This window comes from Eschrichtius robustus, chromosome 5, assembly GCF_028021215.1.
Source record: "Eschrichtius robustus isolate mEscRob2 chromosome 5, mEscRob2.pri, whole genome shotgun sequence".
NCBI lineage: Eukaryota > Metazoa > Chordata > Mammalia > Artiodactyla > Eschrichtiidae > Eschrichtius > Eschrichtius robustus.
Genome location: NC_090828.1, coordinates 46,609,103 through 46,635,264, shown reverse-complemented (window position 1 = coordinate 46,635,264; position 26,162 = coordinate 46,609,103). Strand labels below are relative to the sequence as shown.

Genomic DNA, 26,162 nt, shown 5'->3' with positions numbered 1-26,162 from the left:
ACTTGACACAGCCAGTATAGTATACACTATTGGAGCTCCATTCATATCCCTTTGGAACCCGCAATTCCTTTATATGTCAATGATGTCCTTCTTTCTGCCTGAGAACTCTTTCTAGACCCATACACTTTACAGGCGGAAACTGACTTAGACTAGGTCCTTAGTGATTGTCACTCATTCATTGACAGAAGTGAATTGAAGGCTAAATGTCCTAGCTCTCTTGAGTCTTGGATCGGACAACTCGGGCATGTAGCAGAGGTGTCCCTCAAAACTGAGCTCCAGTTACCTTCAATGGTAACCTGGCTAATTAAAGCACCTTTTATTACTTTTATTTTCGTCCTTATTTTACTTCCCACTCCGTTACTGATCCTTTCTACAGTTAACTTGCAATCAAGTATTTTTCTTGGAGTGCACATCTAGGGAACTCAAGGTGAAAGATGGGATTCTGGAATTAGATCACTTGCTGCCAGGATGTCAACGAGGACCCCCTTGCTGGTGGTAACGGAGGTGATAATAATCCATAACATTCTGTACAATTCAATTACTAGCATGGATTAGGATATAACACAGGTGGAAGGTTAGCAGTGGTTTATGTAATAGCCCTAGTACATGAAAGAATGAATACGATGGTTTGTTACAGAGATTGTGTTATTGGTGATTATTAACATCACAGAAGTCCCAAGAAAGTAAGTAAAAGACATATATTAGCAAATCAAATAATTTAGAGTACAGTATGAAACCCAGAAAATGTCCTTGGCGGCACTTTAGAAAATCCTTATCTTCCATAGCTGGAGGTAAGTGTGTGTTGAAAATCAGTCTTAATTGTAAGAGGAATTTACCTCATAGGAAACTTAATTTATAGCCATAACAGGTCTCTCATGTTGAAACCTGAGCCCTGATACGGAAAGAATGAGACCCTGAAGCCAGGGTATTTGGGTGGAGCCGCCAGAGATCTTTAAATGCCTAGATATCCCTGGACACTTAAAGCAGGCTGTGGAGATTCCATCCTTGCTAGAGGAACACAGCCTTATGCTACTTGGAGATTATGGAAAGGCCTCACTGAAGTTAATGCCTTGAAAAATGATTTGTGGCTTCCTTTGATGTGTCTCCACCTCCACTTATTGCTTCTAGACCAATAAGGAGGGTCAAGTCTCACCAGAACTCAAGTGGAAAAGTACAGTTCCTGCTATGGAAAGAAGATTATACAACAAAGGACCTACAGGTCCAGACTCATATGTACTGGCAGGAATCTGAAGAACATGCTAGAAAATGGATTTTGAGAGTGTTAGACCAGGGAAGGTGAAACAAAGGCTGATAGGAAATTGTTCATACAGGAGCACTCATGCATCATTTAACATTTAAAAATGCATTAAGAATGCTGGAGATAGGCATAATATGTTTCAAGAAATTGTTCCTTGAAGCTTAGAAGCACCAAGTAAATGAGGCAGAAGTGTCAGAACTACTTATGCAGAGCACTGAGAAAGCAGGCAGAAGGCTCAGAAAAGTGAGCATGTTAAAATAGATTTATTATATAAGACCAGAAAAACCACCAGCTGACAATGTACTAGAAAGGCACAAGGAGCAGTCTCTTCCCTGGAGAAATAAAATTAAGTTAATAGAGTGACATCATCTTCATTGAGAAAGTCAGTAACATCTATCTGCTGTACCCTCTATTTTAAAAAGTGTATTAATGGAAATAAAATCAGGAATTAATCTATTTGTTGAGGTAATGATGTAAATTAATGAATAGGTCACTGTTATTTAAGAATAAAATGTGAAAATGTCAGAAATGTTCTTAGAACAACATTTTAAATCTGTATCAGTGAAGTTATTTATTGATTCTAAATAATAAAACTAAGCGTATGAACATTCAGTTAGGTCAAACTAAATATTTTAAATGATGTAAGTCAATTATCTAAAAATACATAATGCATTAGGACATATTTTCAGAAAAATTAAAGCTGTCTAAGAAGCAAAAATTATGAATTATAACTAAAGAAATTGGAGAATATTTTCCAATAATTATTAACTAAAGATAAATTAATTTTTGCAAAACAGATTTCATCCATGTTCGTATATCTATAGATCACTACACATTCAAAATACATACTTTAAGTTTTCTAGATGAATTATAGATATCAATAATGTTTCATGCAAAGTTTTACACATAAGTTTTTTTATTAATCCAGTAAGAAATTATTAATTACCATTTGATCTGTTTTTTTCTTAATTCAGTGATACTTGTTTACATTTACTGAATGTTTACCATGTGCCAGCCTCTTTGTTAAGTTTTACATCGATTTCCTTATTTAATCCTCACACTAACCCAATGACATAGGCGTTATTATTACGTTAAAAAATTTAGAAACAGAAAATTTAGAAACAGAAAATGTTATTCAAACAACAATTTTGTATTGTTTATATACTAGATTTTTTCCACTTGTGTTTCAGATCACATAAATTTGACTTTCAGAGTAACAAGTAAATCAAACAACCAACAGGAACCCAGAGGACCACTGGCACAACAATTGAGTCTTCCCTTTCCTATAGGCCCACAATCAAAATCCTTAGGTCCTTTCTTTGCTTTTCCACTTCTCAAATCTCATTAAAAATCACTGTAGTTTGGGCTTTTTTTATCTGCCACCAACTTCCTTTAACAGACTCCTACCATTTCTCTTGCATCAATCAACCATATCTATTAGAGTTAAGCAATAACAACAAAAACAACAACAAAACACTGCTATCCCATGGCACTCCTATGCTTGTAAACCTCATGGGCTTCTGAAACACATGCCCACTTCTCAGCCTGCCGTGAGGGCCTGGAGATTTCCCTCCCCTAGTTCCCACCGTGTCCCAACTCGCTGTCTGCCTGGGCACTGGATGTTTGCTCCTTGCCTCTGCCATGGGTTTGCTCAAGACATTTGTCCCACCTGGAATGTGCCCCTCTTTTCTAAGTGTATGCAAATTTAACCCTTTCTTCAGCTCTTGATTCAACCTCTCCCCACTAAGAGTCATCATTTCATGTTAAGCTATAGACATTTTTTTCCATTAATTATGCTTACAATAACATTTTATTTGGTTATTACTTCAGTCAAATGATTACAGATTCTTAGAAATGGAAGGAAACTGAGAGATTATTTAGTTCCATACATGTTTAAGATGAGGGAACTGAGGTGCTCAGTGTAGCACTACTTAGGTTTATATTTTAATACACCGCTTTCTTATTTCCAAATACATACCTTTTTTGTTTTTACTCTCCGGGCAAATAATAGTTACCAAATAGTTACTGATTGATCTGTGTTTGCACAACATAAACAAATTTTTTCCTAGCCTAGTGTATATTAGAATTATATTGGAGGGCTTGTAAACTCACAGTTTGTTGGGCCCTATTCCCCAAATTTCTGATTCTGTAAGTTTGTGGTAGAGTCTGAGAATTTGTCTTTTAAACAAATTCCCAAGTGATGTTGAAGTTGCTGATGCAGGGGTCAGGCTTTGAGAACAACTGGCTTAGGCTATTAACTGACAAATATAACAGCTTATCATAAAAAAGCATAATACCTCTGTCCTAGGTATTTCTTTTCTTTATATTTTTAAATTTAATATACTTTTGTATGATAGCAGGAGGAAAAATACAACACATTTGCTTTGTGTTATTTTGATTTTAGATTTACCTGACTCATCATATATAAAACATATTTTTTTCCTTTTGAAAATTACTACATCAATGGATTTATATGCACTATTTTTGTAATCTTGATAATTGAGGTGTTCTTTTTTATTTACATTAGCAATAAAAAAGTTTTATTCAATTTTAATAAAATATTTCTCTTCCTAGGTTAAAAAAAAAAAAGAATAAAAAAGAATGTCTAGATAAAGGTCATTTATCAGAACCATTTACCAATTAGTTCTTCATTCCTCACTACTGAGAGAAATCTGCCAATAGAAAGGAATATCATATCTCTCAGGACTTTCTCAGATTTACAAAGGCCAGTCACAGCAATGCATAAATGAACGGTCTAGCAGAAAGGACCTCAAATCATATTAAGAGAATGACCATCCCTGGAATTTTTCATGGCTAATGTACCAAATTCATAACACTTTTGTCACCTATTCTTATTAAAATTAATAAATAGAAATTGTGAAGTCCCTGTACATGTCTAAAGAAAACTATTCATCCTTAAACAGCAAAGTTATTAGGCAGTTATACATGTATTCTAGCACTATTCCTAGAAAATCTGTATCTGGCATCTGTTATTTATGATTATTTTTATTTTCTACATATGTTCAGGTTGCTTTAGATGTGCCATTGTAAATATAACCAAAGGTTTTTATCTCAATAGCACTTCTTGGAGCAAATAACGTTTGACAAGGAAGCTGGCAAATTCAGATCCTGCATCTGCACAAACACTGGAGGTATGAGATTCATTTATCTATACATTTTATACCTAACACATGCTTAACGATAGAATAGGAAGAAAAATATTTAAAGAAAATATAAGAAATTTATATATAGTGTATACCTCAATTTCATTATGAAGTAAATTCGAAGCTTCTGTACAGTCAAACATCTGTTGATTGCCAGCTCCCCAAATACCAATGAAAAAACCTATTGAAAAGTAAAGCTGAGATTATTGCTTATCATAGTAAAGAAGAATACTACCTTAATAAAATCTTAGTATCATATCAGGGAAGGAAGTACAAAGACTAGATACTGAGATTTTGAAGTTTCTTCTAAGGCAGGTCTTTCAAACATAGAGACTTGGTTAGGATTGGGTAAGGATCATGACATAATAGTTTAACATTGGTGGACATAGGAGGGTAAAGATACTGAGGCAAGGAGTCCAAAGAGTCTTGGAGTGTAAATTGTTGTTTGTTGCTTTTCTATTGGAGAGTTTATGGATCTTTCAGGAAATTCCTGGTATAAACAGTAAAGTAACTTACCTTTTTATCTTCCTGGACAAATGTTTTCTGGAATTGTAAAGTTAAATTGGTGAAGATAATTGAACACTAAAGTCATGTTAATCTAGAGTATGCTGTGTAATTGTTTTGATTCTCAGATCACTGCTAAATGAAGGATGACACTCCATCTCTGCAGAATATTGCCTCTTAGCTGGTACTTCAACTGTGCCTTCTATGAGTCTGTCTGCCTCTGGTGCAGAATACAATATGAATAGAGGATCCCATGGTCATGGGCTCATTCCTATATTGCTTTTGTTTTATGATGTGGGTCCTTCGGTCAAATGATATTTTCTGTGAGATTCCAAGTCTGTAGATCAGACATCATGTAATCACTCATGGTTAGTAGTGCTTGCTGACACTCTGGACAGAAAAGGCACGTTCATATTGGGGAGTTGTAACTATTCTCGTTAGGACAAATCACTGGCCTTTCCAAGATGAAAGGAGACTTATGTAACTGACTTGCACCCAAGTAACCAAGTTGGTCTATGCAAGGAATGGTGCCATATTTAGGACTCAGTGCTGGTTTCTGTTACTGGAAGATTCGGCATTCAGAGACACCTTAGTTAAATCAGCTTTTGTAAGTAGGAGCCCATGCTGTTAAGCCCATGTGTAGCATCAATCTCTGGCAATGTGGTCAGTCTGTACACGTACTGATTGTGTCAGTTCCATGGTGACTGATGGATGAAGTTTGGCTAACATCAACTGACCAAACTTTCTTGTTTATTTGGTTATTCAGTGCCTCTTTCACAATGAATATGTTCTGGTAAATGTTAGTATGTGATATAGAAATCTTCACACTCTATGTCTACAACCACACACTTCTACCCAAGGATTCTTTGTCCCTAATTTTCCATCCCCTTTTCTTCCAGACCACTCACAAAACAGCCAGGCCATTGATGACTGCCCACAAATTTACATATTCACCTCAAATCACTTCTTCTATACTAAGTGGATGACCAGATACACTACAACTCTTTCTACTGTCCATCAAGGACACCATGTGACTATAACGCAGTTGCCATCCATTTTTGGCTTGCATGGATGCAGGAAAACATACATGTCAACCAAGTTTGGGCTCTTTCATCCTCCTTTAGCTGGTTATACAGAACCTGCTTATGACGATAGGTTATAACAAAAGAAAGGACTCTGTGTAAATATAGTGCATGATATGGGAATTCTGGCCACCTGCTCATGCAGTTTATTTGTGCCTTCTGGTCCTACCCAGACCCCATCTCACATACCCTGCTGTTGAGCCTCTCCAGTTTTTTGACTTAGGAGAAAACCAAATGCAGTTCACAAAGGGCATTTCTGGAAACACGGTTAAGTGTTTTGTCTCTACTAAGACTTAGTAACAGGCCAGGAGCTGTTTTTCAGAAAACGTATAATTCCCCACTATGAATGACATAATCTTGCTCTAAACCCCCTGAGTCTGCATTGCCATTCTCCCACTGAGGTTTTCTATCAAAATACACAGCACCTTTTCCCACCACTGACATATCCATCACCTTAGGTCTGGTAGAGTGTACGGCCCTAGCAGCAGGACTGCGTGCATGGGAGCTTTGACCTGCTGCTGAGCCCTTTTCTACTCCAGGCCTAACTCAAGTTTGGCAGCTTTGCATTTCATCCAATATTTCTAGGTGTGGAACATGTCACCTCCACAACAAAAAGAGGCCTACAAGGTGTATGCTTCTTTTTTAATGGTAGATGATGTAACACAACCATCAAATATTTGGCTTTGAAAATGGCTAAAGAACGTCATCAGTGGCATCAGTAATTGTGAGTTTTTAAAATTTTTGTAAGGACAGAGATTGGCAAGAAATGGAGAGAGGACATCCTGTACATGAGTTCAGAATCAACACTTCCAGAATTTATGAAATGTTATTCTAAGTGTGGGCACATTTGGTGCCACCTATCATGTCTAGTATGTTATGGAGTGGGGCCCAAAGATTTATCAAAGTAATTTATATCCATTTGTAAAATTAGATATGAAAGCCTCAGCTAGCTCTGATATTAGACCTGATTCCTCAGAGATGAGGGGTGTGTGTGTTTGTGCGTGTGTGCGTGCGTGTGTGTGTGTGTGTGTGAGAGAGAGACAGAAAGAGAGATACAGGTTTTTAGCAGAAAACAGTGTCTGTTTCATAAGGAAGACAGTAGTTCTGTGGGCAGCAGAAACTAAGTAGGAAGTCCCATTCAGAAAGAAAAACATAGTTTACTCTTGGCTTTTGTTGCTCATGATTTTCTTCTTTAATCCCCTGCCTCTTCCTAGCCTTATTATTCACTAACATCTGGCCACTAATATTCTCAAATGTCGCAAAAGCACATATTATTACCTTCGACTTTCTCATCCTCTTAAACATCTGAGCAGTAAATATGGCACGGTATTAAGCCACTGCTGTAGGAAAGGAATTGACTCAGTCTCTCCCAATTACAGCATAGATATCTGGCTATATACCAGTGCATTCATTTCCTATAGCCACTTTAACAAATTACTACAAACTTAGTGGCTAAAAACAACAAAAACTTAATCTATTACTCTGGAAATCAGAATCGAAAATCAATCTCACTCGTCTAAAGTCTAGGTGTCAGTGGGGTGGTTTGTCTTTGAGGCTCTAGGTGACAATCTGTTTCCTTGCCTGTGCAAGTGTTGCCTATTTTCCTTGGTTTATGACTCCGTATGTGGCAAAGACATGGATATATTTAGGGGCAATTATTCAGCCTACTACAACCAGTTATGAGCAATATTGTTCAAGGGCTCCTTCATTTACCTGTATTCCAGTCTCTGCTCATAATAATTGATTCATCTGTAACCATCTCTTTAGATTGGGAGAGATGCTTTCTAATTAAACACAAGCCCTATAAATCACAAGAAAGAAAACATATGCAAAATGTTGGATAAATATCCAGTGTTGGATATTATGAATGGAAGAACATTTTAGAGGTTTCATCCTTAGTTACCTTTCTAATTCATTGACTTTAAGAGGGTGATACAAAGAATGGAAATACAGTGGCTAGTTAGGAGTCATTTTCCTCAAGTGATGAAGTAAATTTCAGTTATTATGAGCATCCAAATTAGTAGCTAAAGATAAAATGTTCCATGTCTTCTTTCTACTATTAATCAATTTTCTGACTAATAATAATTTTATTTGTCCTTCATAATGTTCTCTAATAGTACATGAAAGTGTATATTGTGCTAAGTATAGAAAGATTATACTAGCATAAAATACAGATAAGTCAGACAATTTAAGAAGATAAGATTAGCATACTAAATTCCTCTAGGATTTGAAATAGCATTAAATTTATATTCAAAGTATTATTCATATTTTAAGATTGCAGAACTATAATACCTTCTTATTTATACCTTTAATGTTTTCAAGATTGCTAATACATGGTCCATTAATAGAAACAAAGTGGTAAAAAACAGCATTGAAAAAAAAGGCAAAATATAAAACCTGGCTATTTTAGTATACTGAATGAATAAGTGAATGAATGAATATCAGTACAAAGGAATTTACGTCACTTTAATGTGAACAAAAGGAAAGGTAATATATATGTATATATGCCTTTATTTATTTCCTTTTTAGAATTGTAGCTTGAATATTTAAGAAGCATTGTTTCACTATACTGGCAAACATTAATATGCTAAAGTTCATAGAATGCATCATTTCATTTCATAGTGACCTGGTATTATTCTATAATTTACCATGGTAAAGATTGCTAGGTGATCACCAGATCCATTTCCTTTTTAAGTTATGAACAAATTGAGCTATTTTTCCTAACTTTCCTTTTGGTTAGGCATAGTCAAATGACTCAGTTCTAGCCAATGGAATGTGAACAAAGGTATATAACTTCCAGCAGCGGTATATCACTTCCAATCCTTCTACATGGGATTCTTTATCCACTTTCCTCTTTAGTTGGCCTCATGCAGATGGGCAAAATGATCTTGGAAGCCATATGTTGATGATGGTACAGCAGCAAGATGGGAAGAATATGTGTCCTATCTTAGAGAAGAGCCATTCACAATCAGAACTTTAGGAAAGCAAGAAATAAGCTACTGTCTTATTTATTAAGCCATCATACACTTGTTTGTCACTGAAGTAGTATTACACTAAATGGAATAATTTGCAATTTTTTGCTTGAAATAAGAAACAATACACAAAAAATAAGTATGCCTTCTATCTAAAAGAAATTAGGCTGAATCTATTGGCTATAAATTATGCATCTGTCTTGAAAGAAATATAAAACAGTATTTCCTTTGTTTTATAAAAATTGGTTGAGATAAACAGACATTAATAACTTTCTGAGATCAAAAACATCTAAAGTAATTTTGGTGCCAAAAAAAAAGGAGCAGGATGAAGAGAAACAAAACATAGAGACTAAAGAACTTTTTATAAACTGTCAGATGTTTGTAATTCTTTATTAAAACAATAAAGCCGTCTCATAACTCTCTCAGACTGTTTGCATACAAAACCCTAATAGTGCTAGCCTGGGGTTATTAATTTACAAAATCCACCACTCTGATCTTGCTTCCTATCTTTAATTAATATTCCCAGAGTGCACCTAGCAGGGAAACATTCTCCTAATCTAAAAGTAGACATAGACTATTTTTTGCAGCCTTAATTTTGATCAACCATGTTTCTAACCAGTGAGATATGGAGTCTTCGACTTAGTCTCAAGTGTGTTTGAAATGTTAGAAAACATTTATAAAAAGGCATTTTTCAGGACAAACACCATAGGAAGTACTTTTGCTAGCACACATTGCAAATAGCTTTCAAAGATCATAGCTATGAATCAATGGAGGTTGATGAAAGTATCAGGCATTGTGAACATGCAAGCCCAGAAAAGTCCTGCACAGTGCATCCCCTATTCTTCAAAATGCTTCAGTTTGGATAAAGCTTTTGCCAAAACTTGACTTAAAACAATATCAATTCTCTTGGGCTATTTCTAACAGGGGTAAATATAACATTGCTTTCAATTGCTCAAGCGGAAAAAAGAAAAAAGTTCCAGTGTCTAGTGGTGCTGCCATTCATCATCTAATAGATGCTGAAACAAATGAATATAAGTAAGCAATAAGAAAAAAGGCTAACGTAATATATATCTAAAGAAAGACGTTAATACAGTGTTCAACATGATTTCCTAGAGATTTTACAAAGCACTGATTTAGTCTTCTGAAAGTTGCCATTAACAACTTCACTGGGGATATGCTAATCCCACTGCCTGGCAGATGGAATGCTAATGCTTTGGCAACTGGTGGGGAAGGATCCTCAACGAATTGCTTGTTACTTCACTGTGATTTTGAAACATCCTCTGGAGAATAACTGTCTTTATACTCCTTAATGTTACATTATAACTCATAGATTCTGGCACTGTTATTTAGCTGAAGCAGCGGGTTATTAGCCAAACTGCTGTGAGTGTTTTTATCTCTCGGAGAATTCCAAAAAGCAAATTGATTAAGTCAATAAGCTACAGCATGAGGACAGATCTCATTCCTCCACTGATGATTGACTCTTAGCTATAAACTATTTTTTGTTTGTTTTTGATCGAGATCAAGTCATTCAATTTACCTATATGTACAAAATGAGTTGTGTATTTACCCAAATAGTGGCTCCAAGACATACCTTTTAAGCCATCTATTGGCAAAATATCAATATCCAATGAGCTGATTATTCAGGAGAAGCAGCTGTCTCAATCATCTAGCAGCTCTAATTAGTTGATATGTGTGTGACTGTGCTGGCTTTATACAATATTAGCACATCCTGGTTTGCTCAATAATTATTAAAATCAATTATGAACACTGGAAATAGCAAAATAGAAGAGGGCATTATTGGGGCAGCTGATAATTTGAGGAAGTATTTTAGGCAAATTCCAACTAATCACAATGTGAATATAGAAAGGAAGGAAAGGACAAGGAAGCTTGCAGATTAATTGAGATAGCTGGTGATATGCTGGAGCCAGCTCCTACCAGCTTGTGAGAGCTAATGACCAAATTTTTAGGCATTTTGTGAGCCACTTATTAAATATAGCCATTATTAAAAAATAAATTAATATTATATATGTTCAGACTTATTTTTGTCTATTATATTGGTAAGGTGGAAACACTGTATAATGAATTGTGTTCAACTGTGTGCACATCTATTCCCAACTCTGTTCAGTGATGACTCATGAGTAGCTTGAAATTGGCCATAGTGGGTGGGTTTACACCACGGAAATAAGCAAATGCCACAGTTTGCTATCTAGATATTTGAAGATATTCATTATTCTCTTGCAAATTTACAAGGTCTATTCCAGATCTTGACGAGCAAGCATAGATTCAACATGCTAAGTTGGCAAATATGTGGAAATTCTAACATATCACAAGAATTATAATAATCCCAGTTATATCACTGAATTTACTTCAAAAATTATTTTGAAGGATATTCAGATAAGTGCTTGTTTATTTGAATGCATGTCCCAGAGCTCTTCAAATAGCTGTAATTTTATGTAGTAAATATTGCAAAATAAGAGTGAGTCTAGTAAAAGGTAAAAGCTGTACTTGGGAGACAGATAAAACCAACTAAATTTCACAAATGATAGTAACACCGGCCTTGTTTCGTAATGACAAAGTGTTTTAAACTGTAGCAGGATAACCTATAGGATAACTTAAATAGCTAAAATTGATAATATAGAAATATCATTTGGAATAATACTTCTCTAACAGACACAGATAAAAATTTTTCAGACATTACAAATAAGCTATTATTATTTTTTCTACTTCAAAAAACCTAATTATGGTTTTAAATTCTGTGCATTGAGCCTGTACAAAAAGCTAAATTTCTTCCTAATTCTCTGTGATTATTGTTCTAGAAAGTTTGATTTATTTTAGCACTATTCTGGTTGTAGACCTCTTAGGCATCATCTCTCTGTCTATAGCCTGGGAAAGAGAGAACTATATTTGTGACTTGCTGTTAAGTTTAATTATCAACCTGCTTGGCAGAATTGCACTCACTGCCCTTCCCTTGAAGTGTAAAAGTCCCTTGTTAAGTTAGCCTACTCTACCACTCCAAGGAACACTCACTTACAACACTTCCCTGCCTTGATCTTCTAACAAGAGACTGCTGGATCTTTTCTTAGCAACACTGCCCTCTCTACTTTGGTTTTCTTCAATTTCAAAATTAATTCTCAACTAACCTGGCCAATACTATGATGTTCATTTCCTTCAAGATAATTTCTACATCAATAAAAGATAACTAGTCAGGTACCTGCTTTGAATATAAAAAGCTGTTCTCTTGTATTCTTTTTCTTTGGTTACTAACAGAATTTTTACATTGTTCAAATTCTTTGCTTAAGCTTTGTTGTGTGACATAATCAGTACAGACTAGAATCTATTTTGAAGAATTTGTAAGGGGTTCAGACTTTTTAAACATAAAACTAAAATAATAGCCAGTTTTCAAACATAATAAAGAAGAATCGCCCTCCAAAAAGTCTTTTAGAAATGGAATTTAAAGATATACTTTGTTTGTTTATGTCCCTTGAAGTAACCATAATAATTATGTTGGATATTAATAATAAATGAATTTACTCGAATTCAGTTCATTGAGAATAGAATTAAATTATTTCATCTCCCTCACTATTTTTTCATGCTACAACAAAGAGAGTCTACCCTTTATAGAAGACTACACTGTTTCAGTTGTACTGTTATTTTGAAGCCAGAGATAGGAATACAAAACAAGTCTATTTAGGATGGATTGTCAAAACCAAATCTGGTTTTGACAGATTTTGCTTAAATTGCTGATTGTTCAGTATCTGAAAATACTTTCCTCTTAGTCGCCCTTTTTTTGTCCTTACAAAAATGAACTTTGCTGCTAAGATTTATCATAAATCAATAAACTTCATTTTATTCTAGCCTTTTCAAATTTGAATTAACCCAAAGATTCTTAAACAGAAGAAAAAGAATTCTAGGTCATACCGTCACTGCATAAGGATCTAAATTCTCTGGGTTCCAAATTTGGAAATCTGCTCCTCTTTCCCTCTGGATAAATCTAGTTAAGAAATATGTGTATGCATGTGTATATGTGTGTGTTCATTATTTTGTATGTATATCAATTTTAGTTTATTGAAATAAAAATATCAGATAGATATTGTATTATTGTATTTCCATACTATAGTTTTTCTGCTCAACTCTAATAAAACATGTTGCTCACTGACAACATGTGCAAAATTTGTATGCCTTTAATTCTCTGAACCCATAAATACACGGAGTAAATCAATAGTGTTTTAGGTTTTTTCTTCAGAGACAGGAAAATGGATATAAATAGAACCATGATACAATGATCTAACTTTTTTCTTTGTGGAATTAACTCATTCACGTAAGCTTGAAAGTATGAAGGTCCCCAAATTGAAATGCAAAGAGAAAAATAATTTTTAAAAAATAGAATATCCAAAAACTGTGAGACAACTTCAGAAGGTGTAATATATGTGTAATTATAATACCAGAAGGGGAAACAAAAGATAACAGAGAAACTGAAATGTTTGGAATAGTTACTCCAAGAACATTTTAAAGTTAATGACAGACAACAAACCACAGATGTAGAAAGTTCAGAGAACAGCAAGCAGTATAAAGACCAAAAACCCCATATGTAAACATAGCATATTCAAACTGCAGAAAACTGAAGAAAAAGAAATTCTTGAAAGAAGCCAAAGAAAAAATACACCTTACCTAGAGAAGAACAAGGATAAGAATTACAATGGACTTCTGTGGTATATAAAAATTATATTTGGTCATTGTTCCCAGTTTCTGGTAGACAACTCCTAAAACCTTTGAAATGTCCTCAGTGATAGGAGTATCTTTGCTATGCTAATGAGGTGACATATATATTATATATATGTACACATATATGTGTATATATTTGTATACTACACACATATGTATATGTATATATATATAATTACATATGAATATACATACATATTTTTTAACTAACCCTCCCTTCTGTTAATTAAGCACTATTTATTCACATCTACTGTTTGTGACCTGGAATTCATGAATATAATGAATAACAAATATTAATGAAGAATACATATATCTGAATAAACATTGTTTTTTAAATTATATACTTGGGTTTGGAGTTTATACATTCCTCCATCACTCATACATTTTGAGAATCTTCTTTAGTAAGTTCTGCAGATAATTTACAATCAACACAGGATATCAGACTAATTATTGATACTGTCACCTTATTTTTTTGGCTAAAGGCTACATACTCAGACCAAAAACCCAATGGATTCAAATGACAAGTTTAAAAATATGGCTGTCTGAAAAGTGAATTTTTCCCTGAAAGATTTACCAACACTGGACACATTCAAAGTAATGTGCCACAAGTTTTTCAAACTCATCCCAAAAGTAATTTTTAAGAGCAATCATATCAGATTATAAATAGGACACACTTTGGCAGTGTCTGCCAGACTACCTTCTCTGCTGCATGCCTCTTGCATCCTCAATATTGGAGCCCCTAAACACGTTTGTACTATATTATAATGCCCATTTATAAGAAGTGATCATCACAGGGACAAATAGACACCTATCCATGCTGGAATGAAACCAAAATATGTAACTTAGTACTTTGAGGTGGCTACATTGTACCACGTGAAAGAGAAGCTGAGAAAGTTGATTAGAGCAAAAAAATTGAGAGAGGAAATGTATTTTCTGGATTGTTAATAGGACTTTTCAGTTCATTACTCTAGACCCTACCTTAGACCTGTCTATATCCCTATCCTTAGGTTCCATGATTGCTGTAGACTATTTGTGTCCCCCTAAAATTCATATGTTAAATCCTAATCCCCAAAGTAATGGTATGTGGAGGTGGGGGCTTGGGGAGGTGATTAGGTCATGAGGGTGGAGCCCTAATGAATGGGGTCAGTGCCCTATATAAAGACCCCAGAGTACTCCCTTTTCCCTTCTACTATGTGCGATTATAGCAAGAAGATGGCCATTTATGAACCAGGAAGTAGGTCTTCACCAGATACTTAATCTGTCAGCATGTTGATCTTGTACTTTCCAGCCTCCAGAACTGTGAGAAATAATTTTCTGTTGTTTGTAAGCCTCCTAGTCTATGGTATTTGTGTTAATAGCAGCCTAAATGTACTAAGAAAATGGATGATACAGCCCAGCATAACATAATAAATCCTTACTTTATGGAGTTAAATAGTTCAGGTTATCGATTTGTTGCCAAAGTGTCTTGATTAATCTTCATACTGTAGATTATTGCTGTTCAAAATGTAGTCCATGGTCAGGTACTCATCCATGAAATATTTGTTATTGTCAGTGATGACAAGGAGCGTGCACCAGATTGTAAACCAGTTACTTCATTAAGCACACTCTGTAGGTAGCTGACTTAAAATATTTTTCACAGCAAAACTTTCTCAAAGAAGGAAGCAGTGAATTGATTTATATTCTGACACAGGCTCCTTTACATCTTGCAAATCTATAATAAACAGATCACATAAAGAAATTGAATTAGTAATTTAAAGCTGTCCCACATAGCAAAACCCAGGCTCTGATATTTACCTGGTGAAGTCTATCAAAAAAAAAAAAAAATTAAGAGAAAATAATACCAATTCTTCCTAAATTCTTCTAGAAAAGAGAGAAAGAATACATCCCAACTCATTCTATGAGGCCAGAAGTACCCTGATACAAAAGCCAGACTAAGATATTATGAGAAAATAAAACTAGAAATTATCTTTATTAATAAAGATGCAAAAATTCTCAACAAAGCATTAACAAACTAAATCCAGCAACACAGAAAAAGGATTATAAACTACAACCAACTGGTATTTCTCCCAGATATGCAAGGTCAGTTTAAGATCCAAAAATAACAACTTATATAATATACCATATTGAAAGAGTAAAGAGCAAAACCACAAAATTGTTTCAATAAACACAGGGAATGTATTTGACAAAATCCAACACCAGTTTATGATAAACTCTCACAGAAAACTAGAAATAGAAGAGAATTTCTATTTCTATTACTTTACACACCTGCCCCGTTTTCCATATTTCTAGCATTTGGTGAACACAACTGATAGCTGATCTTTTGCTTTATTTTGTTTCTCTACTTGTCTCACTAAAAACTTGAGTAATTCTTTTAGGAAGAATATTTTGGAAGCAAATGGCTGGTTTCTTTTATGTCTAAGGAGACTTTTTTTTTTTTCACACTGACTGAGACAGAGTTTGGAATTCTAAGTTCAAAAATTTTTTCTTCAGGTATTAGAAGGCATCCACTTAATCTATATTTAACATATTCTAGTATGTGTCTGTGACTGATGCCTATCTAAATTGTACTCTTTAAGATATTATTTTGTTTTCCTGATGCAGAATTTTAGGGTTCTAAATTTTATCTGGATTTATCTAGGTGGACATCTTTAAAAGTATTAATCTTACCTGACTTTCTGTGTGGACTTTTCAGTCAAAGGTTCATGTCTTTTACCAGTTTAAGATATTTTTTTATTTTATATATTTTATTTTGTCTCTTTTCCTTTGTGCTTGTTAATTTTGTCCCTTTGTGGCATGCATTAAATTAATTTTGAAATCCATAGAACTATCCATGTTACCTAACTTTTTCCCATACCTTTCATCTTATTCTTTTGCAAATATTTTTAGAGAATTCCTCAGTTTATTCTTAGATACTATAAAATAATTTTCAGCATGAAGAAGACAAATAATTAAAGTTTAGAAATCATCTATAAATGTGAAGTCCTTGACTTTAAAATTATCATTTTGGTTGTAGTATTCCTGGTCACAGTCAACAAAATATACTTTCACTGCCATAGGAGATAGGGTATAGTGATATATTAATGACCTTTATATACTTCATAAGAAAGTATGAATTTCTCATTAAATTAGTCCATGTCCCTTTTCCTCCTCCAAACAAACAAACCAAGACCTAATCATTTTTGTATCCTGCTTGTTTTTCTTGAAATTATATAATTCATTAGGAATATCATACGTCTTTCAAATTTTCTTTTTGCATGTTATGAAATGTGATATGGTGATTTATTTAAGATTCCAAAAATGTAGTTAATTTTCCTTTGAAATATTAAATATCTTTGAAATGAAATACAGTCCACTGGAAAACATACCTTTGCCGAAGCTAAGAAACCTTAGACACCATGCAAAATCAATTAAACTGTATACAATCCTATGAAATAAATACATTATAAGTGCAAATGAGAGATTACTTCCATTAGTGATAAGCACAATAAATACAACACTGAAACTCATTAAACAATAATTATAAGACATCCCAGACTGAGAACTTGCTTTAATGAAGCAGAAAGTCAGAGGGAAATTAAACCACATATTTTAGCTGAGAAATAAATTGTTTATTCCAGACCAAACACTTTTATGGCTCTAGGAAATCCCAGGTGTTTTTCTGGATAAAGAGTAGAATCAATTAAAGCATTTTCAGAAAAGCATTGCATTTTTGTATGAGCTATGATATATAAACGCATGCTTTTCATAAACAATCAGGAGGTCCTGTGTGTAAGCTGCTTAACAGGTGGGCATTAGAAACTTTAGCTTCATCTCTCTGAAAAAGAATAATTATTTTAAAACATTATCAAGTAATATCATACAAAAGGAAAGAGTCCTATTCAGGTTCCAGCTGCAAAGGCAATTTACTTATTTTAATCTACCTCATATTTTACAAAAGTCTTCAATGTCAACATCCATTAAAGACATGTGATAGGAGTAACTGTTTTTACCAATATCTAAAAGTCTTTAACATTTGTTGATGCATTAGATATAGAGTGTAAGAAAAAGAGAAGAGTCAAATAAGAGTCCAAGACATCTTTTTTTTAACCTGAGCTTCTAAAAGTCTGTGTTTACCATTTACTGAGATTAGGTATTCTGTAGGAGAGAAGGTTTCCTGGCAGGATGGCCAGAGTTGGATTCAGGAATGTTGGGTATTAAGTGGCTGTATTCTTTTTTAGTATAAACACCCTGACATCAGCTTCTGACAAAATCCAGCTATGTAGCCTGAAAGGATGCATCTCTCTTGTGGGAAAGGTTTGATAGATTTTCCTAACAAAGCTGGAAATGAAAATAATTCAAAATGTCTGTTTTCTGGGCAACTCTTCATTATTAGTCATTACCACTCACCTATATGACAGCTTCCTATTTTCCCTGATTAAGAGTTCTTGGGGCTTCCCTGGTGGTGCAGTGGTTGAGAATCTGCCTGCCAATGCAGGGGACACGGGTTCGAGCTCTGGTCTGGGAAGATCCTGCATGCCGCGGAGCGACTAGGCCCGTGAGCCACAATTGCTGAGCTTGCGCGTCTGGAGCCTGTGCTCCGCCACAAGAGAGGCCTCGATAGTGAGAGGCGCACGCACTGCGATGAAGAGTGGCCCCCGCTTGCCACAACTAGAGAAAGCCCTCGCACAGAAACTAAGACCCAACACAGCCATAAATAAGTAAATAAATAAATAAAAATTTAAAAAAAGAGTTCTTGATTCACTTTTGTATGAATTGCAATGATGGAGGTGCTAAGTTGTTTGAAATAAAATAGGTCTTCTCAATTTTTCTGTTAGGTGTTTACTGTGCATAGGCATTTCACATTAAGACCATCATAATGGTGGGACAAAGATACTATTGATACAATTTTCCCAAGCACATATTACTTATTAAGAGAAAAATTATTATTTTGCATATTAATAGAAGAAAAACCACTTCCAATATATTTAACAAAAAGTATATTTTTCATTGCTTTCTTTTATCATTTGAATACCTTACGTATTTAGTGCCACTCAATATAATTTAGATATTTGGACCAGAAAATAAAATTTAAAAAATCAGACTGTATTCACTTCACTTTATTCATTTATACTGATTCTACTCTGGGTTTTTTGTTCATGAACAGAAATGTTTGAGGAAATCACCAGAAAATCCAGTTAAAATAAATAAGTCATTTTTAAAATAGCAGTGGAATACTACTGAGGCAGTAAAAAATCGGGCTAAGATTCCAGGGCTTAGCCTGGAGAAATAGGGCAAAAACTGAGAGCTTGTGGGCCTTAGGAGTATAATGGAAAGTCCACTTTCAAGCCATCAAAGAAAATAGCAGCCCACCAAAACTCTGTACCCTGTAAAAATATCACTCCAAAATGAAGGTAAATGAAGACGATTTCAGAAAAACAAAAACAGAATTCCTCTACAGCAAAATTCTTCTAAAAAATTACTAACAGGAGATTTTCAGGAAAATGATTCCAGTAGGAAACACTGAATTGCTGGAAGAAAAAAAAAAGTGTAAATAAGTGAGTAAATAGAAAAGACCAATGACTATACAAAACAAGATATTATATATCTGGTTTGAAATATATAGAAATTAACACATGACAAGAATAATATAAAAGATGAGGTGGTAAAAGGAGTTAAAGTTTTCTAAAGTATTCTAACATTTACAGGAAATTGGTAAAACAATTTGTATTTTACTGAATTTAAAATGCTATGTGCTTTTAGCAATAACAGAAAATTGCTCAGAAAAATTAATTTTAATAGACCACAATAGATAAAAGGAGGCTGTATCAGTAGGGTCTAGTCAGAAAGCATAACCCACTCCATTTACTTTAATGCAGATGATTTAAATTAAAAAATTAATAAAAAGTACAGTTGTATTGCAATATGTATTAGAATTCTCCAGAGAAACAGAACTAATGTGTGTATACATATATATATGTTCATATATATCTTTGTAGATATAGATTTATATGTATTTATATATATATAGAGAGAGAGAGATTTATTATAAGATAGTGGTTCACATGATTATGGAATGCTGAGAAGATCTGCTGTCAGCAAGCTGGAGACCCAGGAGAACCATTGGTATAGTTCTAGTCCCAGTACAAAGGCTTGAGAATCAGGAGAACTTTCTTTTACTAGTGTAAGTTCCAGCTGAGTGCAGGAGAAGACTGATATCCCAGCTCCAAAATAGGCAGAAAGAGTAAATCCCCCCAGGCTGTTAAGAGATTAGATCAGGCTCACGCACATTGGAGAGAGCAATCTGCTTTACTCAGTCTACCAATTCAAATATTAATCTCATCCAGAACACAGACACACAGACACACCCAGATTAATATTTAACCAAATATCTGGGTATCCATGGCCCAGTAAAGTTGGCACATAAAATTAACCATCACAAAATAAATATTCTCATTCTTCTTTTATAACTTTCACAAAGGATCTACTAGCTTGTAAATGCTGAGCAGACGTTGATATATATGTAGTTTCTATAAATTGACCTGTACATATGTTTATCTAATTAGTTGTTTGATAACTATTTTCAAACAAATTGATGACTAATATTTTGCTCTCCTTAGATTTATTTTATACTGAGAAGTTTCAACACAAGGGCTGCTAAACTAAATAAGCTATAGGGCTTCTGAGGTATCTATCTCCCTGGCTTTGTGATCCTATAGAAAATCTTATCAACAGATGTTAGTATTTGGCAAATTACCTTTCTGGGCAACTTTATGAAAAATAAAGAATTTAAATTCCATCAAATGTTTAATTTCAACAAATTTATTTTTCAGTAAAATTATTATAAATTTTTTCAAAGTTCTGAAACTCTTAGTCACAGTTGTAGCCTTCTTATAATAAAGACATATTTTGTTTATATATTATAATGTCAGGATCATCTTCACTACCAAAATAAGTGGCTTCAACAAAACATAATTTTTTTAAAATTTTACCAGAAGTCTTGGGATGTTACAGTAGCAAAGAATTAGAAGAAAATGAATTGTAATGACCTTAGACCTGCCACAACTTGCAGTGACTCAGTCTTCCTACCAACTAAATAGGAGCTATCTGCAACCACTTTACCTGTAAATAGAATGTTAAAATAAATCACATGCTATTAAAAGTGTCTATGAATTCCATTTGAATAGGATTGTTATATATATTCTATTCAAAACTAATTTATTATAATTATAAATCAAAGTAAAAATAAACTATTGTCCTTGAACACCAGCAATAAAATGCATGTTTCTGTAGTTAAGCATTAAAGTCTCATTAGCTATTATTAAATGTGCCAGACATCACACCACTAAGTAAGTGTCAAGTATAATGGAATAGTCGTTTTTCTGCCAAAGTTCTTTTTTTTTTGCCATTATTGTTACTGATACACATTTTGTTAAATAAATAGCTATTACTTTTGTAGGACAGTAAGCATTTCAGATACATTTGTCAAGGTTCCAGAAAATGAAAAAGAAGGCATAAAACTAATTTCTTTTATGCTGTTCAGGTGTGTTGAATAGCTGAGATGAGTAGGAACAGCTAGCAGAATCTTTTCCTAACTCACATAATTGTTTTATCTTATTTGTTTCTTTCCCCTAGTCATGCAAGGCTAACATATTTCTTTTTCTATTATAGTCTTGGGCTACATTTGCGTTTTCCATCACTTAAAGACTGAATGGAGAACACTCAAAGAATAAGCTTACCTTTTGCAGACATATGAAAGAGGTAGAGATTTGATCTGGCATCTGAAAAAACTGACTTCTAAACAGTCAATGTCTTCTAGAATGAGGAAAACTTATGCTGCTCTGCAGCCAGAAATAACCTCCTGGCCACCTTACAAGTATTTAATATTCTGACTAAAATTGAATAATATCAAAGACTTCTGAAAGTGACATTCTATCAGTAATAATGGTATATATTTAAATGTCAGACTCCAAATTAACCATTTTATTGTAAAATAGAGAATAAATCTAGCATGCAGGAAAGGATTTAGCTATTCTTCCTGGAGCTGACCTGGAACGGACTATCTATGGGGTGATCATACATCTTACTTTTCCTGGGGCATTTCAGGTTAATTTTGATGTCCCAATGTAAATATTAAGTGTCCCCTCTCACAAAGTATCCCAGCATGGATGATAAAATATATTCTTGAACTGTGCTGAGGACACATACCCTCGAATCCTATCTCTCCCTCCTGTATGTCTCATGGCATTTTCAATAATCAACACCCCTGGGAGATGTTCTCTTCAGATAAATTAAAAGTAACCCCATCACAAAGATTTGGGACATCATGTGTGTTTGATGTCCCTCCTAGGTGCTCCCATAGCAACCAGCACTCTTCTGTAACTTACTAACAGAAGACTGCAACGACATGTTCACTTACTTCTCTTCTACAATAAGATCTGAATTCTGTGATGGCATAAGGAATGTTACTAAAATATTGTACCATAAGTATCTGGCACAATGACTGGTGTAGAATAGGATCTCAGTGAATGTTTGATGAAAATATGATCAGAAATAAATTATATTTGAGGTTAAACATGTAATTGTTTTTTGCTTCATTGCTATACGGGTTACCAAGCCTGTCTGCTAGATACTGATTCTCTTCAAGTAAATCTTTGCCTCCTGCTCAAGAAAAGTCAATTGGCTTTGAATGTTTGTACTATTTGCTTACTCTGTATTGTTAGATAAAGTTGTTGAGGTCTCTTTGAAGTATTGACTTTCAAAGCAGGTTTCTAAATATGTATGAATATTTAACCAGTCATTCTTCATTTCTTAAAAATGTTCACCTAGCTTCTTAAATACTCTTTACCTTAAAATGGGAAAAACAAAAATGGCTTAGAAATATTCATTCATTATATCCAATCGCCAAAGGTGATTATTACAATGTACATATGAAATTAGATTTATCCCATTTGTATTTAAAAGAAAGCTATGCTTACCACTATCTGCCACACAATATGAACTCTATATATATCAGAGGAAAGTGGGGCACAGGCAGAATTTCACCCAGAAACTAGTGATAGTATCGTATAAACAAGCAAAATTTTATATGAAATATGTCTTCAAAACACATTCAAAATTATGATACTTTAGCTTAATGCTCTTACAAAACATAATAGGAAACAGAAAATAACATCTTATTGAATCAAAAACAAAAGATCACATGTATATGATTTAAAGATTAAGGTAATATATTTTTATTTTTACCTTTGTTTTATTAGCTTGAAAACCCTGCAAAATAGCCAGGCTTTCCTGGGACTTTACATGAATATCACAATGCTATTGATTTCCTTTAGGTCCATAAAGCAAGCACTAACTAATTTTGAAATAAAGTTTTAATGCTGCATGATTCACTTTCATCTTCTCAAGTCATTGAATCTTTTACATGATACTTCATCATACTGTTACACAAAGGCACTCGAGCTGTGTGTGTGTGTGTGTGTTTAATGTTTTGTTTCATTACAAGGCTCTGGGCTCTCTCAACTCAGGTGAAGTTTCTGTTGCAGAACTGAAAGCTGAAGCAGGTAGGAGAAAATTCTGACTGCTGTCTTTAGTAAAAGTCTGCACTGATGGTTAAAAAATTAGGGCTGAGTGTAAGTTGCTGATTATTTTATTTTTTAAATTATTTCAATGTGCTTTTAACACTTCAATATAGGGAGACTCCCTGTTAAAAATCCAAATTTGGTTTTCAGAAAATCTAGCAACACTAGGCCAATTTTCACATAATGTACCTGGCTGGAGCTGAATATCAGCTGACCCAGTTAGCTGATATATAATAGTTTGCCATAGTCCTCCTGGGCCTGCTTCAGTCATATATGTTACATTATGGAATCTATAGGCATTTGAGGTTGCCAGCCTTGGCCTTCATTGAAAGTATTACCTCTGTATTTCAGAATGGAATGTTTACCTTGCAGGAATAGACAGACATAGAGAAGGGTAGAGTTCTTTTTCTCAAACCCAGGAAGAAGACAGTGTTTTTGATTTCTGGGCGTGGTGGAGGGGTGGGTGAGGATGGGTTGAGGACTGTACCACTCACTGATTGTGTCCCAGGAAGGGTTATCAGATTTAACAAATAAAAATGCTGGATATTCAGTTAAATTTTTTAATAAACAATAAATATTTTAATATAAGATATACTATGCAATATTTTCAACATAATTAAACTTAAAAAATGTGCAGTTTATCTGAAATTCAAACTGAACTTGACATCCTGTATTTTTCCTGATAGCTGGTCCTAGGAGATTGTCAGGTTCTAGAGGAAAATGGCTACATCGTGTACCCAGGGAGGTTGGACTTTAGGCACTCAAATTTCCCACATTGACAAAAGTTCTTATCCCAGAAAGGACTGAATCACGTGTCTTCAAAGAACCACATAAACTTGGGAAATAAGGTTCTGATTAGTAACCATGATGATTTCAGTGAAGAAGAAAGGAAACTTCCCACATTTTCCAGGTGTTTCTCTAGAAAAAGATCCTCTGCTGCACTGTCCGAGATAACAGGATTGAGTTTCCTGCCCAGAATGATGTGCTCCAATCAGATTTAAATTGATGGAAGAAATAAACAGAGGGGACATTTCTAATTTACTTGAATGTATATACAAAGAGATAAATCTGATGCATGGAAATCTTATCCAAAGGTACCTTTTCAGTGAAATTATCATGACTTCACTAAACTATCAATTTACTGTATTCCACATTCTATTTCATATTTGATTGTGACACTACTTAAAGGTTTTATTTCAATTTCTCAAACCAGTGAATATTTTACATCATATCCCATCAATGAGTCACACAGGAACACTAACTCTGCCACTTAAAAAAAAATCTTACTAACAACAAACTTGTGTGTTTATTCAAAATCAAATCTACCAAGTTGGACAAATAAACTACAAAACAAATGAAAATACATAAAAAATAACAAATGTGTTGAAGTAGAGCAAATAAATGCTATAAAGTCACACTTTATTACAGCCTAAAGCCATGCCAAGCTAGCAATCTTTAATCTTTTGTCAGTGATAGAAAAGAACATCTATAGCACTGTCAGGTGAGATGACACTTCCATGGGTACCATGCTTCCTCAGTATCTACAGATACATCCTCAACTAGGTGGAGAGTAGCTCCAAGTAAGGAGTTATACATACTCAGGACACATTTAAAGAGCCATAGAATGGAATTTCATATTTATATAAGCAAAGTGTTGACATATGTATAGGAAAGATGCATTTAACAGTTTTGTAAAATGAGTAGTGCCTCTGACTTTAATGCCCTAAGGACATAAAAGGCTGGTGAATTTCAGCTTTGCTTTGTAGAGTAAATATGTTTTTGGATAAATAAGTGAATTTTACATATCTATAAGTGGACTATTTTAAATTGAAAATTTTAAAGTACATAAATATAAAAGGAACACAATACTTAAAGGGGTCTATAAAGCCTTTGATCAATCTTTTGAAAATATTTAGCCCTGATGTGTTATATAGTATTTTCTTAATTCTAAGTTGCACCTTTTTTTACATTTAACATTTCGGAAATTGAGTTGGTTTTTTTTTTTTTGGTTGGTGTATTAAATTTAGGGCTTATTTTAATATCAAGAAACTGCTATTAATTGATGATATATCTTTAGAAATGAATGCTTATTGCTATTTAGGGGGTAAGTAATTTATGTTTACCTAAACTAAGCTGGCTTTTTAAAAAATCACAGAACTATTTAGCCTTTGGTGAGGTTTATTGATCTTCAAAGTCCTGAAAACCTTAAAGCCTTTTAACAATTTTCTATTACAACAGGCCTGATACAATAAATTTCTGTATCTGGGCAGATTTTTATTGTTATTTCCTAAAGGAATGGGTTATTTATCGAGTGAGTCTCTGCCTCAGGCTGATTTGGGAGCCAGAATGCCAACATGGTGTCTGGATCTCATCTAGAGAACACAAAATCTGAAGCCTCCATAATATCATCATCAGGGAAGTAAGAAAAAATAAAGGTTACATTCTGATTCCATTTTGACGTGTGTTCTTTTTTTCCTACCTACGGTATCTGAATTTAGATCCATTTTTTCCACATACCCTACCAGGAAATGATTAAGAATAGTCAGCCTAATATAACCTGTAACTAAATTTAACTGAAGCTAACATTTTTGAAGATTTGTTAATCTTACACTATGGCTTCTATTATTCCCTACCAGCTGTAAACTTTGAATTTAGGCACTCTTGAAATTATCCATGATAAATATTATGAGAGATGATATTTCTCCTAGAAATATTTCAGGGGTAGGTTGCGGTGCCAAAGCATTCCACATGTTGTAGGGAATATTGTTGCCGCAAGTGATGTTGAAATTGTAATGAAAGAGAAGGTACTCTTCTCTGATGTTCAAATGCCATCTCAGTAACTCTAATGGAAATAGCAAAATGATAGTCAAAAATAAATTCAAGCACATTTTAAAATTTTTGAT

General features: G+C 34.0%; 1 long non-coding RNA gene across 2 annotated transcripts in view; it reads left to right on the top strand.

The window, feature by feature from the left end:
- Positions 1 to 26,162, top strand: part of LOC137765258 (uncharacterized) — a 408,308-nt gene that overhangs the window by 177,522 nt on the left and 204,624 nt on the right. For both annotated transcript variants that reach the window (XR_011074138.1, XR_011074137.1), the window contains exon 3: positions 4,338 to 4,410. This is a non-coding gene — a long non-coding RNA (uncharacterized lncRNA). The remainder of the gene's footprint in view (positions 1 to 4,337; positions 4,411 to 26,162) is intronic.